At 47.5% G+C, this 17,288-nt stretch overlaps 1 long non-coding RNA gene across 1 annotated transcript in view; it reads left to right on the top strand.

Annotated features, from left to right (window-relative positions):
- Nucleotides 1–3,323: 3,323 nt before the first annotated feature.
- The window catches only part of LOC142591642 (uncharacterized), a 78,225-nt gene continuing 64,260 nt past the window's right edge, over nucleotides 3,324–17,288 (top strand). The window contains exon 1 of the long non-coding RNA XR_012830471.1: nucleotides 3,324–3,577. This is a non-coding gene — a long non-coding RNA (uncharacterized LOC142591642). The remainder of the gene's footprint in view (nucleotides 3,578–17,288) is intronic.

Genomic DNA, 17,288 nt, shown 5'->3' with positions numbered 1-17,288 from the left:
CGTTTCTTTTAATCGCCTTTTCCGGCCGTCTCGCTGGCAGCGCCATCCGTGCGCGGATGCTCGGGCGCCGTGGCGTGCGAGCCACATTGTTCGAGGTCCAGAGCGACGTCACATTCGCGAGCGCAATTAGAAACAGCCGGCTGCGTGTCTCACTGTTTGTCGATTTTAATTTCCCGTCTGTGAAGGCCGTCACGCGATTACACTACGCGCAAGGTCGGTACTCGAGCGGAAACCGTGACAGCTTATTTTGACAAAGCCAGTGCCCTACTACGCCCGCGCAGGGTGGACATTTATTTCCGCCACACGCTGGAGCAACGTCGACGAGGGACGCAGTACTGCTTTTATCTGAAAGAGTTGCTGTGGAGAGACCGATGTAGATAATGCCTCGTATTCTCAGTTTGTGCCCTTGTTGTTTATTATTGCTGACTGCGAAAATAGACGACCACTTGACGCCGGTTATGCCAGCCACACGCACACGAAATCCCACTGACAAAAAGTGTCAGAGGAACAAAAGAAAGCTGAAAATGCTGCGCAGCTCCAATGAACGCGCTCGTTGCTATCCACGAGGAGCGATGGCCGCGTGAAGGGACTGTGCACAACCAAATGCAGCGCGTGTTCGTTTTTGCTTAATCTGATTCAGCGTTTATTTATCGCTCGTGTATTAAGTTTACTGCATTAACTATTACTGTATTGACTTCACTGTACTGCTCCGTTCACAAGATATGCCGAAGTTCGAGGAGCTGTTCAGGTTGGTGGACACAACTTCGATGCAGCGATGCCAGGAGGACGAGGGCGATGTTTGATCCTTGTTGGGGAAAGAATGGTGGCAAGAGGTGTACGGCAAGCCAGGATAATGACACATACGGTGTAATATTACCCTTGTGTGACAGTACAGACAGTCACACAAGGACGATTTCAGAGTTCTATGCACCTTGAGTCATAGTGGGACATACACCCATTCCAGAGGATTTGCCAAGAATGGGCACACATGCATGGCCGGAGAATTTGGATAGGTGAAATATAAGGCATTTGTTTGAACCCGGGTTATTCAGTTAATATCATGGCGCCCTTCGGACCACGTGCGGCCGTACGTAAACCGTTTACGCAAACGCTATAGTACAATATATTTTCTTATCAGGCATTGGAAACGTCTTCGAGCCAACTCTCACGGGATTAATCTTCGCCAAATTCGCGATGTGTCGTCAAGCACCTTTTGTCACCGGTCGTATAAGGTAACCTATCCTTGTAAAAGAAAGCAAATTATGTGCCTCAGATTGAGCGAGAAGCAAGTGCGTGCAAACACCCGCAACTTTCGACCACCTGATGTTTCTTTTTTTTTAAATTTAAGCCAATGATCGGCACACAATCTCTGTCGCATTATGCCCCGATTTGAATGCGGCCGCGGCAGACGACGGGAGTCGAACTGGAGACGTCAGGCTCAGAAGTACAGCGCCACTGAACGGCGGGTGCGTTGAGGAAAGGACGGCTGCGCGCCTGCTACTGAATTACAAATAAATAACAGACAAAGAAAGAGAGAACCAACCAACCGACCGACCAAATAAATAAATAAATAAATAAATAAATAAATAAATAAATAAATAAATAAAGTGAAGGCTCGCTTCTTCATGACGCGCTTGTGTAAACGTTACATGCTTTCCATGTGCTTGAGTCCACCATTTTATTTTTATTGCCACTTAATGAGCCATGTCGTCAAGCGATTCTTTCCGTTTTCTTTTGCTCGCTTCATTGTGTCATTTATTCGCACGAAATCGTGCCGTCAATACTTGCAGGATCGGCCACTTGTCGAGACGGACGATCAAGCATGGAGATCGTTGAAAAAACAGTCTCACATGCTCAGTTGCTCACATGGTCCAGTTTGTCCTATCTCTCTCTCTCTCTCTCTCTCCCTCTCTCTCGCGTTTTTCTTGTTGCTCGCTTTGAAGCAACCCTGACCCCATGAAATTAGGAGGCAGGATATATAGCGACTTAGAAACTTTAAAAACCAGTTGTCCTCGATACAGCGCGCACCGGCTGTCACTAGCGACCGCGTTGGCACGCCTTGACGACAGGCCACTTTCAGAACAGTCAGTTTTGGAATGCCGACGTGAACTGTCGTCGCAGCAAAAGTCGGTCAAGGCTCTGTTGACTTTTCTACGTGACAGTGGCCTTTTAGAAAGACTGTAATGACCCCATTTCGTCCCTTTTCATCTTTTTTTGCTTTTATTTTTGTTACGCTCTTCTTTCCGTCTTTACTTCCCCTTTCCCTTCCCCTAGTGCAGGGTAGCAAACCGGACGTTTTAAGTCTGGTTAACTTTCCTGCCTTCCTCTCATTTGCATCTCTCTCCTCTTAAAAACCAGTCATCTTGAACTAGACGTTAATGAGAGACGCTAGGTAAGTTTGGACTGTAAAGTCCAATCTTCGGTAATCTTGTGCTGAGAGGATGATCATTAGATGAGAAAATAGGAATATCATTTTTCGAATTTCCTGCCTAATGGCCAGCGGAGGTATATCAGGGCGATGTCATTGATTTCAAAATAAATTTTAGTATTTGGTCCTTTGTGGCTCGGTTCTCGAAGCTTGTTACGCTCAACAGTTGCCTCTGTTAAAATACAACGCTGGTCCACCTTTTCCGATGCAAGCTTAACGACGCCCTAGCAGCAGAACGGCGTCAGAATCCACGAGGCCACGGCAAACCGGTGTGGAAGCTTCAAGGCGGCGTCGCCACCCTGCTTTTCTCGCTTACTGAGTGTCTTCTCAAGATAAGAGTTGGCTTATCAGCATTGTAGAAAGGTGACTCGCTCAAGCTACCTTTTCCTCTTTAAGAGGAAGCTTTAGCTCGGGTCCTACTCCGACGCGGCCTATTCAAATACATGTAAAACGCAAATACGCTTTTTTGAGATAACCCCGGGGCCGATTTTTATGTAATTTGTTCCATTTGAGAGAGAAAGTTAAATTCTAGTGACTGTTGGAAGCGGAATTTTCATTTAATGCTTTAAGTTTATGAAAAGGGTTTTTAAGAATTCGAAAGTTTGGAAAAGAGGGACGCATGAAGTTTATAAATCAATAGCTCGGCATCAAAAAACAGATATCACGGTGCTGTAAACGGCATCCATTAGATCATTCAAAGCGGACAAATTCTATATGTCAAATAATATCTTACCTCAATTCGTTACATTGTGTACAAGGGTTCTGGAAAAGCTGTATTTCCATATTACTAATTCTTTTTATTCATGTATAACATATTAATTTTGTTCGTTTTAGATGCAGGAGCATGACACCACTTCCAGAATCGCAGGCTTACGTCCGTTGCCTTTTCAGATCACGCTCACCTGGGTCGTGTGTTCAGGACTGCTCGGTTCGTGCCGTGTTGCTGCAGAGGATCCGCTTACAGCACGGCCGCCATGGTTGTGCAGGACGCCAAGCTTGGATACGACCAGCCAGCTCATCTGGCAACATGGATCCAGCATGACTACGGTGGACGCAACCGGCTGCCTTCATAATCGACAGCTGGCAGCCGCTTCACTTGGGCACGACACCACTTCCAGAATGGCAGGCTTACGTCCGTTGCCTTTTCAGGTTAGTTACCTGAAAGGTGCTGCTTGCGTTAAATCCAGTAATTATTGCTTGTTGGTGGTGTCGTGCCCGCGAGACCTGAATGATGTTTTGAAACAGTTCTTGGCTCTTGCGTGTGAAATATGCTATGCCTTGTCTATAACAACACTGATGCTGTCGCGAGACGTTGAAAGTAATCCTGGACCAATGACTAAGGCTCAAGAAGACGCTTTTGCTGCTGCACTAGAGGCTATTAGGAAATTAGAAGAAGCGCACTCACACTTGCTTTCTCAACTAGCTAGTGTCAAAGCCAGTAAGTAATACGGCAGTTAAAAACAAGTTTCAAAAGCTAGAAAACGAGCAGGTAACACTACTCGCTGAACTAAACATTTCGAAACAAAAACGGGAGGCCGCTGAAGGTGAAATCAAGCTGCTGAACTCCAAGATCACCGGGCTAGTCGATACTCCCGCATACGGAAATTCGGTTGTCACAACAACAGGCGCTGATATCCTTCGCGGTGTATCTGGTCGATTGGCCACAATTTCTTCACGGTGCGACGAAACTGAGAATAGAATGCGACGCTCAAACCTGCTCTTCTTTAACACAGCGGACGACGAAAAAGAGGACTGGGCTGCGTCGGAGCAGAAAATTGTAGATTTCTGTGCCGAAAAACTTGACGTAAGCCTATCAAGCACGCACTTCGAAAGGGTGCATAGATTAGGCAAGCACGCCGATAACACAAAGAGACCGATCATAGCGAAATTGACCTTTTATAAGGATAAAGAACGCATCTTGTCAGCTGCACGAAAGCTTAAGGGCTCCGGATTTTCGATACGAGAAGACTTCTCCCCAGCTACACGAGAAGCAAGAAGAAAACTGATCGAATTCGCGAAGGCAAAAAAAGAAAAAAAGAATATTTCAAGCCCAGCGTCGACAGACTGCGCATAGATGACACAATTTACGTGTTCGACGGCGTCACTAGCACAGTAGTACAGCTGAGCAGATAGCTGAAGTATAGTACACGAACCCATGACTGCCATCAGTCACCAGAACCACGGATCATACTGTCACTATCAATATCACTTACTAATATTCGAAGCCTAGTGCGTAAGCTTGGTCAAGTCTTTTCTTTCCTAGACAATACAAGTTCTGACATTATCATCTTCACGGAAACATGGCTCCATCCTCACATTTCAGACAATGAAATAAGTACCATACCTCTCACGCATAATATTTACCGATGTGATCGCACTAATAAACGAGGTGGAGGCGTACTTATAGGCTTTAGGAAGACGGTAACATCTTATTTAATTGATTCCGGCACTGACCTAAAAATTGACTGGGTTGCATGCATGACTCGTTTTGAAAAGTTATTGTTAGGTTGCTGTTATCGTACTCCTGACTCAAGTGGGTTGTTTGTTAGCGACCTGCGAAACAGCATAACTCACGCCGTTAGAGCTTGTCCGGCTGAAAGTATTTTTCTCTTCGGCGACTTTAATCTTCCCTCCATAAACTGGAAGCAGTTGTCATCGACCTGCCGCCTTTCCTCAGACTTCATTGCCATAACATTGGATTTCAGCCTGTCACAGATCGCAAGTCAACCCACTGGTGATTCCAATATACTGGATCTAGTATTGACAACGGTCCCTAATACTGTTGAAAAAATAACATATTTAGATGGTTTCAGTGACCATAAATTAACGCAATTGAACCTTAAAGTACCGTGCCGTTTTTCTGGTGCGACAACTAAGATAATTCGTGACTATAACAGAGGTAATTACAGTGTTATTAACGCTGAACTTGAAACATTTCTTGTTAGTGTATTACTTCCTTGTTTCAGTAACCGCACAGTTCAAGATAACTGGTATTTGTTCAAAAACAAGCTAATAACACCGGTTAGTCAACATGTTCCGTTAATTAAAATAACAAATGATAAACGCCACCCGTGGTTCACTAAGTCGCTTAACAAACTGAGAAATAAAAAGAAACGATTGTACGCGGCCGCAAAACGCGCGTCCACTCCAATATCTTGGAAAAGATACACCGACTTCTTGAAAAGATAGTGCTCTAGAGTACGCGCTGCCCGAGATAAGTACTTTTCGCACGATTTGCCATCCCTGCTCACAACTAACACAAAAACATCTTGGGAATCAGTGTGTCCGGAGCGACAGGACAGCAACACCATTTTGCATAATAACGACCACATTCCCGTTCCAGACCATGACTGCCCAAACGCGTTCAGTTCATTCTTTTCATCAGTATACACCATAGAAGACGACTCAAACGTGCCTGAGGTAGCTGATCTTGACTACCCTTTTTCACAGCCCATCGACATTACTGTCGACGGCATCGCATCCATTATAAATAATCTGAAAGTGTCCACATCAGCAGGCGTTGACGACATAAACTCAAAGATACTAAAAAACACGATATCAGACTCGAGTAAAATATTATCTCATATACTCCGACAATCGCTATCGACAGGAATGCTTCCCCAAGAATGGAAAATCGCGAAGGTCATTCCCACCTTTAAGACTGGCAATAGAAATTCACCACCAAACTACAGAACCATATCATTTACTTTCATCTGCTGTAAGATGCTAGAGCAGATAATCACCTTCCATATTTACAATCATTTAGAAAATAATAACTTTTTCTTCACAAACCTACATGAATTTAGAAAGGGTTAATCGTGTGACACGCAACTATTTGAGTTCACGACTGAATTACATTTCAATCTGGACAAAAACCTGCAAACTGACTGCATGTTTTTACATTTTTCAAAAGCCTTTGATCGCGTAGCTCACTGCCGACTAATTTCTAAACTGTCTTCGTTGTCCTTAGATTCACTAACGCTATCTTGGATTCGGAACTTTCTTACCAATCGGCAGCAGTTCACCGTGGGTAATCCTTTTTCCTCCCTGCTCTCTTTCGTTTGCTCTGGTGTGCCACAGGGCGGTGTCCTCGGTCCACTACTTTTCCTGATATATGTTAACGACTTACCGAATAACATTTCTTCTCATGTGCGGATCTTTGCTGACGATTCTATAGTTTACCGAGAAATTGCTGGTACTGATGACCACGTAAAAATTCAAAATGATCTTGACCTTATGGACAGTTGGTGTAGCACCTGGCTAATGTCGCTTAATCCAGATAAATGTAATATATTTCACTCCCAAACATCTCCTTTCCGACTTCTCATATCATATTAATAACAATCCTATGTCTGTACTTACTTCTTTCAAATACCTAGGCGTAACCCTGACAACAAACCTTTCCTGGACTACAGATATCAACAACATCTGCGGAAATACCTCCCGATCCTTGGGATATTTACGCCGGAACCTCCGTAAGACGCCGACAAATGTCCGCAAATTAGCCTATCTTACATTTGTTTGCCTAAAGTTGAATTTGCTTCTTCAATATGGTCCCCTCATTACATTTATTTAGCCACTATGCTAGAATCAGTTCAGAATAGAGCCGCTCGATTCATTTCACAAAATTACAACTGGAACGAAAATATAACGCAAATTGAAAACAGCCTATTGTAATGAAGCAGACGCGCCCCTGTGTATGTGCCGTCTGAAGAGGAAGACGAAGGGCCGTGCCGTGATCGCGAGCGAGCCCCGTGCTACGGACAGCCCTCGCAGTGCTTTGATTTATCTAGCGTTCCACACCGTTGTGAACGACAATAAACCTCACCGCATTTGGTGGAGGTTGCTGAGATCCCTCGTCTCGTCCTGGAGCTCCGCACTCGAACCCTACCAACAGGATCGCCCACCACAATGCCTGATTTCGCCACCTCGTTGCCTGAACCCCCGGCTGCCACTGTCATCTGCGCCGGCGTCCCTCGTCAACGCGACCCACCCATTTTCATTGGGACCGCCGAACACGACGTGGAAGACTGGCTGTCATCGTACGAACGTGTAAGTGCCCATAACAGATGGGATGACCAGTCTAAGCTGACCCACGTGCCTTTCTACCTAGCCGACGTAGCCAAAACTTTGGTTTTTTAACCACGAATCAGACTTTACGAGCTGGGCCGCGTTTAAGATTCTGTTTGCTGAAGTCTTTGATCGCCCAGCTGTGCGTAAGCTACTGAACAGCGTCTACGCCAGCGCGCACAGCAGCCTGGAGAGACATTCCCCAGCTACATCGAGGATGTTCTCGATTTGTGCAAGCGGGTAAATCCCAGCATGTCAAAGGATGACAGGATTAAACACATCCTCAAGGGCATCGAGGACAGCGCATTCCAGATGTTGCTGGCCAAAAGCCCAGCTAGCTTATCAATCCTCATTAACCTCTGCCAGAGCTTTGACGAGCTGCGCCGCCAACGTTCCATCGCCCGCCAGAACATTCAGCACGCCGATTCCGTCTCGAGCATCGCGGTTTCTGGCGAAATAACCAACTCGACGCTCTCGCAGCATATTAAAGATTTTATTCGTGAAGAGGTGGTCAGGCAGCTCTCGCTGCTCCCTCACAGCGACGCACCTACGGTAGCTTTGCCTCCAACGCTGCAGCAAGCCATCCGAACTCAGATATCTGAAGCGCTTCCTGCAGCTCCTACAACACCCCTGCCCAATCCTGTGAGTGTGCCGCCGGCCCATACCACCTTTGCCACTCACCCTACGTCGCTGCCGCTCAGTTATGCAGCCGCGGTTGCGCGGCCACCTGCACAGACAGCTTCCGTTTCATCGCCCATGCATCCGGCTTCATTTCCAGTTGCCCGACCGTCACCACAGTTTTTGCGTCCCACCGAGACGTGGCGCACTGAAGACAACCGGCCTATCTGCTTCGCCTGCGGCATTGCTGGTCATGTAGCGCGCTTCTGTCGCCGCCGCGCCCCAACTGAGCGCACCAGCTTTGACACGCCCAGCTACGCGCCACCATACGCCGCCCCACCTCCATTTTCACCGCGACGTCTCGACACTGATCGCCGGTCGGAAACTCGGCGCTCTCGTTCCCCTCGTCGGCGTTCGATTTCGCCCCTGTGTCGTCGAATTCCCACTGAAGAGGGAAACTGACTGCTGCAGTTCCTGAGGCACGAACTGCAAGTACATCGACGTTCTCATGACCTCAATCTTCGCCGGAAAATGTTCTTAGCGTTTTTGTAGAGGTAGTACCCGCAGTCGCACTAGTCGATACCGGAGCAGCCGTTTCCGTCATTCACGAGAGCCTTTGCTGGAAACTACGAAAAGTGACTACAGTTCGCTCTGGCCTGGTGCTCGCCACTGCCAGCGCGCAGCGAATTCACCCTTCAGCTGTATGCACGGCCCGTGTCGTCATCAACGACGTTCTGTACATTATCGAGTGTTTCGTGCTACCATCTTGCTTTCACGACCTCATCTTTGGTTGGGATTTCCTGTCACGTCATCATGCTATCATTGACTGTTCGCGTGCAGAAGTGTCGCTTTTACCACTATGTGAATCACTGCCGACCAGCTCTCCTCACTTTGCCGACAAACTCACTGTTGATGCCCGCACCCATGCCTCCTGAGTCGTCGATGGCTGTTGTCTTGTCGTCTGATGCCACATCTGACGCCACTGTGGTGTTCACGCCGTCCGATGTGTTTGCTCAGCGCAAGGGCATTGTTATTCCGTTTGCCGTGCTTACTGTAACATCTGGGTCAACTGTGATGCTGGTCACCAACTACTACCAGTACCCGATCAGCCTACTGCGTGGAGAGACCGTAGGATACTTCCAGGCGGTCGATTACGTCGACGACCTCGATGTTCCTACCGACTCCCTCCGTCATGTTGACGCCATCGCTTCGGTGTCCGGCTGATCCCCTTCAGTGGTTTTTGACAACGCCATCGACCCTGCTCTTTCCCCACCTCATCGCCGCCAACTTCTCGCTCTCCTTCACCAGTTTGTCAACGCCTTCGACTGTAATCATACGTCACTGGGCCGTGCCACCGGTGTTTCTCACACCATCGAAACCGGTTCCCACTACCCCTTGCGACAGCGCCCGTATCGTGTCTCCGCCGAAGAGCGCCGACTCATCACGGAGCAAGTGGACATGCTCAAACGTAGAGTCATCCGTCCCTCTCAAAGTCCTTGGTCTTCACCTGTCGTATTGGTGAGAAAAAAAGATGGCTCCATTCGCTTTTGTGGCGACTACAGACACCTAAACAAGATAACGAGAAAACACGTTTATCCACTGCCTCGAATCGATGACGCTCTCGACTGTTTACAAGGCGCAGAATACTTCAGTTCCTTGGATCTGCGCTCCGGGTACTGGCAAGTTCCAATGGCCGAGCCTGACCGTCCGAAAACCGCATTCGTTACACCCGATGGCCTCTACGAGTTTAACGTCATGCCCTTCGGGTTGTGCAACGCGCCTGCTACTTTTGAGCGTATGATCGACACCATCATTCGCGGTCACAAATGGAAGACCTGTTTATGTTACCTAGACGACATCGTCGTTTTCTCAACCGATTTTCCGACACACCTCGCTCGCCTGCATGACATTCTGACCTGTCTCGCATCTGCCGGCCTACAGCTTAACCTCAAGAAGTGCCGTTTTGCTGCAAGAAAACTAACCATATTGGGTCACGTTATCTCAAAAGACGGCGTCCGTCCGGACCCAGACAAGCCCCGCGCCGTTGCAGACTTCCCAACGTCCACGTCTATCAAAACCCTCAGAAGTTTTATTGGCTTATGTTCCTATTTTCGTCGCTTCGTACGCAATTTCGCATCCATCATGGCGCATTTGACAAGTTTGCTTTCCGCCAGTAACGGCATAGCAGCGTGGTCATCTGAATGTGATGCAGCGTTTCAGCAGTTGCGCCACTTGTTGACCTCACCACCGATTCTTCGCCACTACGACCCTGATGCTCCCACGGAAGTCCATACTGACGCCAGCGGAGTTGGCCTTGGCGCGGCCTTAGCGCAACGGAAAGCTGGCTATGATGAATACGTCGTCGCTTATGCGAGCCTTACTCTAAGGAAAGCAGAATTAAATTACTCCGTCACAGAAAAGGAGTGTCTAGCGATCATCTGGGCACTAAGCAAGTTTCGCCCATACCTTTACTGCCGCTCTTTTGCCGTTTCTACTGACCCCACCATGCCCTTTGCTGGCTTTCTTCCTTGAAAGACCCGCCTGGACGCTTGGGATGTTGGGCTCTTCGCTTGCAAGAGTGCGACATCGGCGTCATGTACCGCTCCGGTCGCAAGCACTCCGACGCTGATGCGCTCTCTCGCTCCCCACTGACGCCCGATTTGGGGTCTTTGTCAGCTTCCTCGTCCACCCTGTCACAGTTCACCATCACCGACATGCTCACAGAGCAGCGCAAGGACCCAACCCTTGCAATGTTACTTGACTACCTTGCTGCTCCGTCTGATGTCCCTTCGACACGAGCACTGTGTCGCCAAGCAACCCACCTTTCCCTGCGGGACAACATTCTATATCGCCGCAACTATATGCCCGACGGACCCAAATGGCTCCTCGCTATACCTCGTCATATGCGCTCTGACGTCTGCGCGTCTTTTCACACTGATCCCCTGAGCGCTCATGCTGGCGTCCTCAAAACTTCACAAGGTTGCGTCAGCGCTATTATTGGAGAGGCATGTACAACTTTGTGCAAAAGTACATTCAGTCTTGCACTACATGCCAACAAGACAAGACACCTACACAGCGCTTCACAGGACCGTTGCAGACGCTACCATGCCCGTCTCGTCCGTTCGACCGCGTCGGCATCGACCTCTACGGCCCGTTTTCACGCAGCGGGCGTGGAAATCGGTGGATTATTGTCAGCGTAGATCACCTTACTCGCTACGCTGAGACTGCAGCTCTGCCAGCAGCGACCGCCCGTGACGTTGGTTTTTTCTTCCTTCACAATTTTGTTCTTCGCCACGGTGCTCTCCGAGAATTACTGAGTGATAGGGGCCGTGTCTTCCTGTCGGAGGGTATGCAAGCCCTTCTCGCTGAGTGCAGGATAATTCATCGCAAATCGACCGCGTACCATCCTCAGACCAACGGTCTGACCGAGCGCTTCAATCGCACACTTGGCGACATGTTGCGGATGTATATTTCATCCGACCACTCCAACTAGGACACCGTACTTCCCTTTGTTACGTTCGCGTACAACACAGCTACGCAAGCGACCACCGTCTTTCCCCCTTTTTCCTTGTGTATGGCCATGAGCCTTCATGCCCTTTGGACACCATACTGCCGTACCAACCTGACGCTACAGAGTATACTCCGCTTTCCGAAGTCGCCAAATATGCTGAATATTGCCGTCAGCTAGCACGTGCCCCGATTAGCGAAACTCAAGAACGTCAAAAGACAAGACATGACCGTGATCATCAACCACCGCACATCTTTGCTCCTGGTTCGCTTGTGTGGCTTTGGATACCAGCCCACATTCCTGGCCTTTCTTCCAAACTCCTGGCCCGTTATCACGGTCCGTATCGTATCATCGAGGCCACTTCACCGGTCAACTACATCGTCGAGCCGCTCACCCTGTCACCAGACCTGCGTCGTCGTTGGCGCGAGACAGTACATGTCAACCGCCTGAAACCGTATTACGACCCGCTCATCTTTTCCGCGCCCTGAGTCGCCAGGATGGCTATGCTTCGCTCCCGGGGCATTGTAATGAAACAGACGCGCCCCTGCGTATGTGCCGTCTGAAGAGGGAGACGAAGGGCCGTGCCGTGATCGCGAGCGAGCCCCGTGCTACGGACAGCCCTCGCAGTGCCTTGATTTACCTAGCGTTCCGCACCGTTGTGAACGACAATAAACCTCATCGCACTATCAATTCCATCTTTGAACACTCGTCATGATGTAGCACTTATATTGCTGTTTCACAAGTACGTTCACGGACCGAGGCCGTCACGAATAGCTCTGCAAGTTTCTCCATTCACCTCACGAAGATTGCATAATCATCTTTCTTTCACGCGCATATACGGCAGAACAGACGCTTTTAACTCATCTGCGCTTCCACGTGTCATTCGCTTGTGGAACGACCTTCCCGATATCCTGGTAGCTGAAGCTAACAAAGAAAAATTCCGTCACGACATAAACATTCATTTCTTACTTAAAAAAAAAACTTCTTGTATGGTCTTTTCTTTGTATCTTAGAATTTTAGAGTATCTTTGTATCTTTGAATTAACAAAGCAATGTATAATTGTATAATTTTGTATGATTGTTTGCTCGTTATACTGTGTAAAATTTTTGTTTCCCTTACCCAATGCGCATTCTTCGAGCCTGTAAGGTATTTTGAATAAATAAATAAATACTATCAGAAGCAAGTCACAAAATTGTAATATATGTTTTCCTTGCTGAGTTAGAGTTGTAAACTTGATAGTTTCGTTTTCTGAAAATTTCCGACTTTCGCAAATTTTTTAATAGAAAATTTACGATCTAAATAAAAAATTACAAACCAAAAGTCACGAAATTTAAGTTTTTCTTTTGGATGCAACCAACCTCGTCAAATTTGGTGCAGTGGTTGCCGCGAAAAGACGAATTCTCGTTTTACATGTATTTAGATAGGAGCACCCGAGCTAAGGCTTCCACTTAAGATTCCTTTAATCACGGCCACGTCAGGAAATGAAGTTGTCATTCCTGCGTGTTCCACGGAAAAGAACCCCGGTCCATGTACACCGCGGGCTGGGTCAATGACGTCAATACCTGTGAATTTTCCAATTTTGATCTAGCGGAGTTTCTTTGTCGACGAGTTGGTGCGTACTAGTGAACGAATGGGAGACAAGGGAACAGCATGCTTGCCGAAGGGAAGTCGTGGACGGGGCGAGCGCTCTATTCAAAATTAGCGTTAACCTTCAGCGATCTATACAGAAGCGATTTCATTCAATTGACCCTTGACTTCTCACTTACTCAACTTGATTACGAGGCCACACGTAAAGCGAACACTTTAGATCTTATTTTCACATCTCCGCCCGATAACGTAACTTCTTTACAGTATAGCAATGGGTTTATTGACCACTTGCTTCTGTCTTCAGTACTCGAGATACCTGCCTGTTCGCGTAACATTGTACAAAAGCATATTCTCAACTATAACAAAGCAAACTTTGATGCTATTAACCAGGGCCTTCAATTTTTTTGGAAATCATTCCTTCAATCGTTCTCCTCTCGCTCAGTCACCTAAAGCGGCTCTCTTATCCAGCAGAAGCTAACTGATTTGGTTCAGGCGCACATACCACGCATCTCGTTTAGAACGAACTTATCTAAGCCATGGTTCCACAGATCGCTACGTGAAACGAAAATTAAAAAGAAACGGCTCCTTAAGACGGCAAAGCTCAGCGGTACGCCCCAGTCTTGGATGAAACATCATGGTGCAGAAAAAGAGTACTGTAGTGCTCTTCGCACGACCAAACACAAATATTTATCATGTGCCCTTCAATTGCTTGTTGAAAATAACCCCTAGAAAGTTTTGGAATTCAATTTCTTCCATCAGTACTGCAGTTATTGACATTTCATTGGTGGATGATGACGGGACAAACGTTAAACCAGAGGATTGCACTGTTTTATTCAATAATTACGTTACGAGTGTTTTTACTAAGGATGACTATTCCAGCTTCCCATCTACGGAAGAAGTCGATTATAGGTACATGAATCCCACAGTCGGAACTACTGCCGGAATTGCAGAATTGATTACCAACCTCAAAGTACTGTTACAGGATTTTGTGAGTATAGAAAGACTGTATTTAGAATATATACACAATCGGAGCCAGTGTAGTTAAAGAATGGCTGACCAGCAACAACACGCCGCAGCCAGCGTCTCGCGATCTTCTTTTTTCTCTCATTTTAGCCTTCCGTAACAGGACCCTCGGGTGCTGAAGCGCCGTCTCGGCTCATGGTAGGCGAGGACTCGCGAGCGAAGTATGGCTTCAGCCGCGAAACGTGCATAATGTCAACAGATGCCGGTCTTGAGGTTGGATCAAACTGTATAACGGCGAAATCTCGTAATTGACCTCGTTAACTTGGCGTAGGACTTCATAAACCCCTGTGTAGCGAGAGATAAGCTTCTGGGAGAGGGCGACCCGGCGACATGGTGACCAAAGGAGCACCTAAGCACCTAGGACGAACTGAACATCGCGATGGCACCGGTCGTAACGCATTTTTGCATATGCTGCGAGGCTAAAAACTATGCAGATCCCACGCACTGTGGGAATCGATGTAAGCGACGCTTTCCGTGCTGGTGCTTTGATCCGCAAGAGCAACTTCTGATGGAAATAATGCAGCTATGTGGCCAACTAACAGAAAAAGGACATGACTTCACTTTTCAGTGGCTCTCAGGCCACTGCGGCATCATGGGCAATGAAAATGCCGAAGAAGCTGCTATTGACGATAATTAACGGTGATGTTGACGGCTAAAGCTTAATTTATTCAACATCTAGGCTAACACGAGAGCGGTGCGTTGATGCTAAACGTTACCTTCCGTGCACTATTGCTGTTTGCCTGCGTAGTACACAGAACACACGGGGAGAGGTGTTTACTTGAGGCGTTGTTGTGCGCCATATTTTGTAACTTCAGAGAGGGTTGAGCGTTGTCATTCCCTCACATGGCACATCGCATTGTCGCAGAAGTATTAAACTTGAACTATATTATGAGGCTGTACGTTCAAAACCGCACTCTGATTATGAAGCAAACATTAGTGGCAGACTCCGGATTAAATGCGGCTGCCGCGACTGGGATCAAATCCACGACCTCTAGCAATGCCATAGCCTCAAAGTTAACGCGGTGGCCACGGAAGCGTTGATTTGGCGGTTGACCGTTTCCATAGTGTCTCCTGGACCCTGCGGTGCGCTTTAATTAATCCGGCTCTGCTTCTGAACGCCCTGCGTAAGTCACCCGCTTGACATATTTGCATGGCGTTTATTTTTCAGAGATATCAGCAACTTACTGCATCGTATGTTGAACATAAGCTTATTCTGTTTCCCCGTAACCGCTGTCGTATAGTAGTGGGGTTTCCTTGCCTTCTTATGTCACTTCCCCCTCTCTTAAATGGGAACTGCCTCTTCTCCTTCTTCTCTCTATCTGCGTCCCCTCTGGCCTCGCACGTTAGTAGAAAGGGAAGCGCTGCAGTTTCTGCAATGCTTCCGAAGGGCGTCACGGATAATTACAGCTGCTAAGCGGCTAATGTGGCGACGGCCAGGGAGCTCCAGAGGGCATTCTGCACATCCAACGTGGTGGGGTGAAAACGAGTTTCTCCCGTCACCTTTTCTCTCTTAAGACGTCCGCGCGCCAAGTTTCATTCGAGACGCCAGCGCTCGTTTCTCCCCTGGTGGAAATAGCCCCACGGGTGTACGTTTCCGCCACTTCCCTTCAAGGTAGCGCCGGCGCTTAGTTCGCGCTGCGTGCGAGACGTCTCTTGCTTCCGACTGCGCCTCCTCGAATGACTGGAAATTATTAGTGTGTTGTTAACTGACACGACAGCAATGTAAACACGAAAGCGTTGATGCCACTAGTGAAATTCTGCCGATTCACAAGAAAATGGTACGATAAAAGCAGACGACAAACATGGATTACTGCGGTGCGCAGAACAAAACAAGTCGCTTTCGTGGGCATCATCTTCATCAGCCACTACTGCGGGCCTTTCCACCCCATGTGGCTATCAACTTCATACACATCGGACCATGTAAGCACGTATACTGGTCTCCGTTCATGCTCAATCGCGGCCGAGAAAGGCCCCAGGTACAATTTGCCCATGGCTGCGGCAGAAAAGGGTGAACGGGGAGCACGAATCACGGTGTGTTTAAATTGGCAGTCTATGTCTTTGTGCAGACTGCAGGAGCGAATGCTTACTTCGAGAGACGGCTTTCCAATGCAACTGACCAGGCCGCCATATTCGAAAAACATAACACGGCGACCGTAAGCTAGTGAGATAACAGCGACATGGTGCCGTACCTACCGGCTGGAAATTGGCAAATGCTGTGCCTGTATACAAAAGTGGGCCTAAAAACTGCATTGAGAACTACAGGCCAGTGTCTTTGACTAGTATTACATGTAAAATAATGGAGCACGTTACCTACAGTTGTATTATGTCACATCTAGTTAAACACAATCTATTAAATGCAAACCAACGCGGATTACGGCATGGTTTTTCTTTTACTACGCAGCTTGTAGAATTCACTCATGATTTGGCCCTACCAATAGACAAAAGGCAGATAATTGATTGCATCTTTCTAGATTTTGGTAAAACATTTGACGTTGTGGCTCATGACCTACTTATTAGCAAATTACACGCCTACAAGTTGCACAAAAAGGTAATTGCATGGATATCTGAATATCTTTCACATAGACAACAGTCTGTGGTTCTTAATGGCATCTCCTCTGATCCTGCTGCAGCGACCTCTGGAGTACACCAAGGCTCTGTCTTGGGGCCCCTCGTTTTTTTATTATATATAAATGATATCACTAGTGGTATTACGTCATCTTTCAGGATGTTTGTAGACGACTGCGTAGTATATAGGGTTATTGAGAGTGATTGTGATTTTTATGCACTTCAGAGTGATTTAGATAAACTTTCAACTTGGTGTGCGAAAAGGGATATGTCGCTTAACGTTTCAAAATTTTTAAACATTACCTTTACAAGGAAACATTCATACAAGACATACGAGTACAAATTAAATAGCGTTACTCTAAGCAGGGTTACGGAATGCAAATACTTGGGAGTTAGGGTTACCTCGGATTTAAGGTGGAACATGCATGTACAGGAGGTAAGAAGGAAGGAGGCACGAAAGTTGGGCGTCCTCCGTCGAAAGTTTGGCCA

This window comes from Dermacentor variabilis, chromosome 8 (genome assembly GCF_050947875.1).
Source record: "Dermacentor variabilis isolate Ectoservices chromosome 8, ASM5094787v1, whole genome shotgun sequence".
Taxonomy (NCBI): domain Eukaryota; kingdom Metazoa; phylum Arthropoda; class Arachnida; order Ixodida; family Ixodidae; genus Dermacentor; species Dermacentor variabilis.
This window is presented reverse-complemented; position numbering and strand designations above follow the sequence as displayed.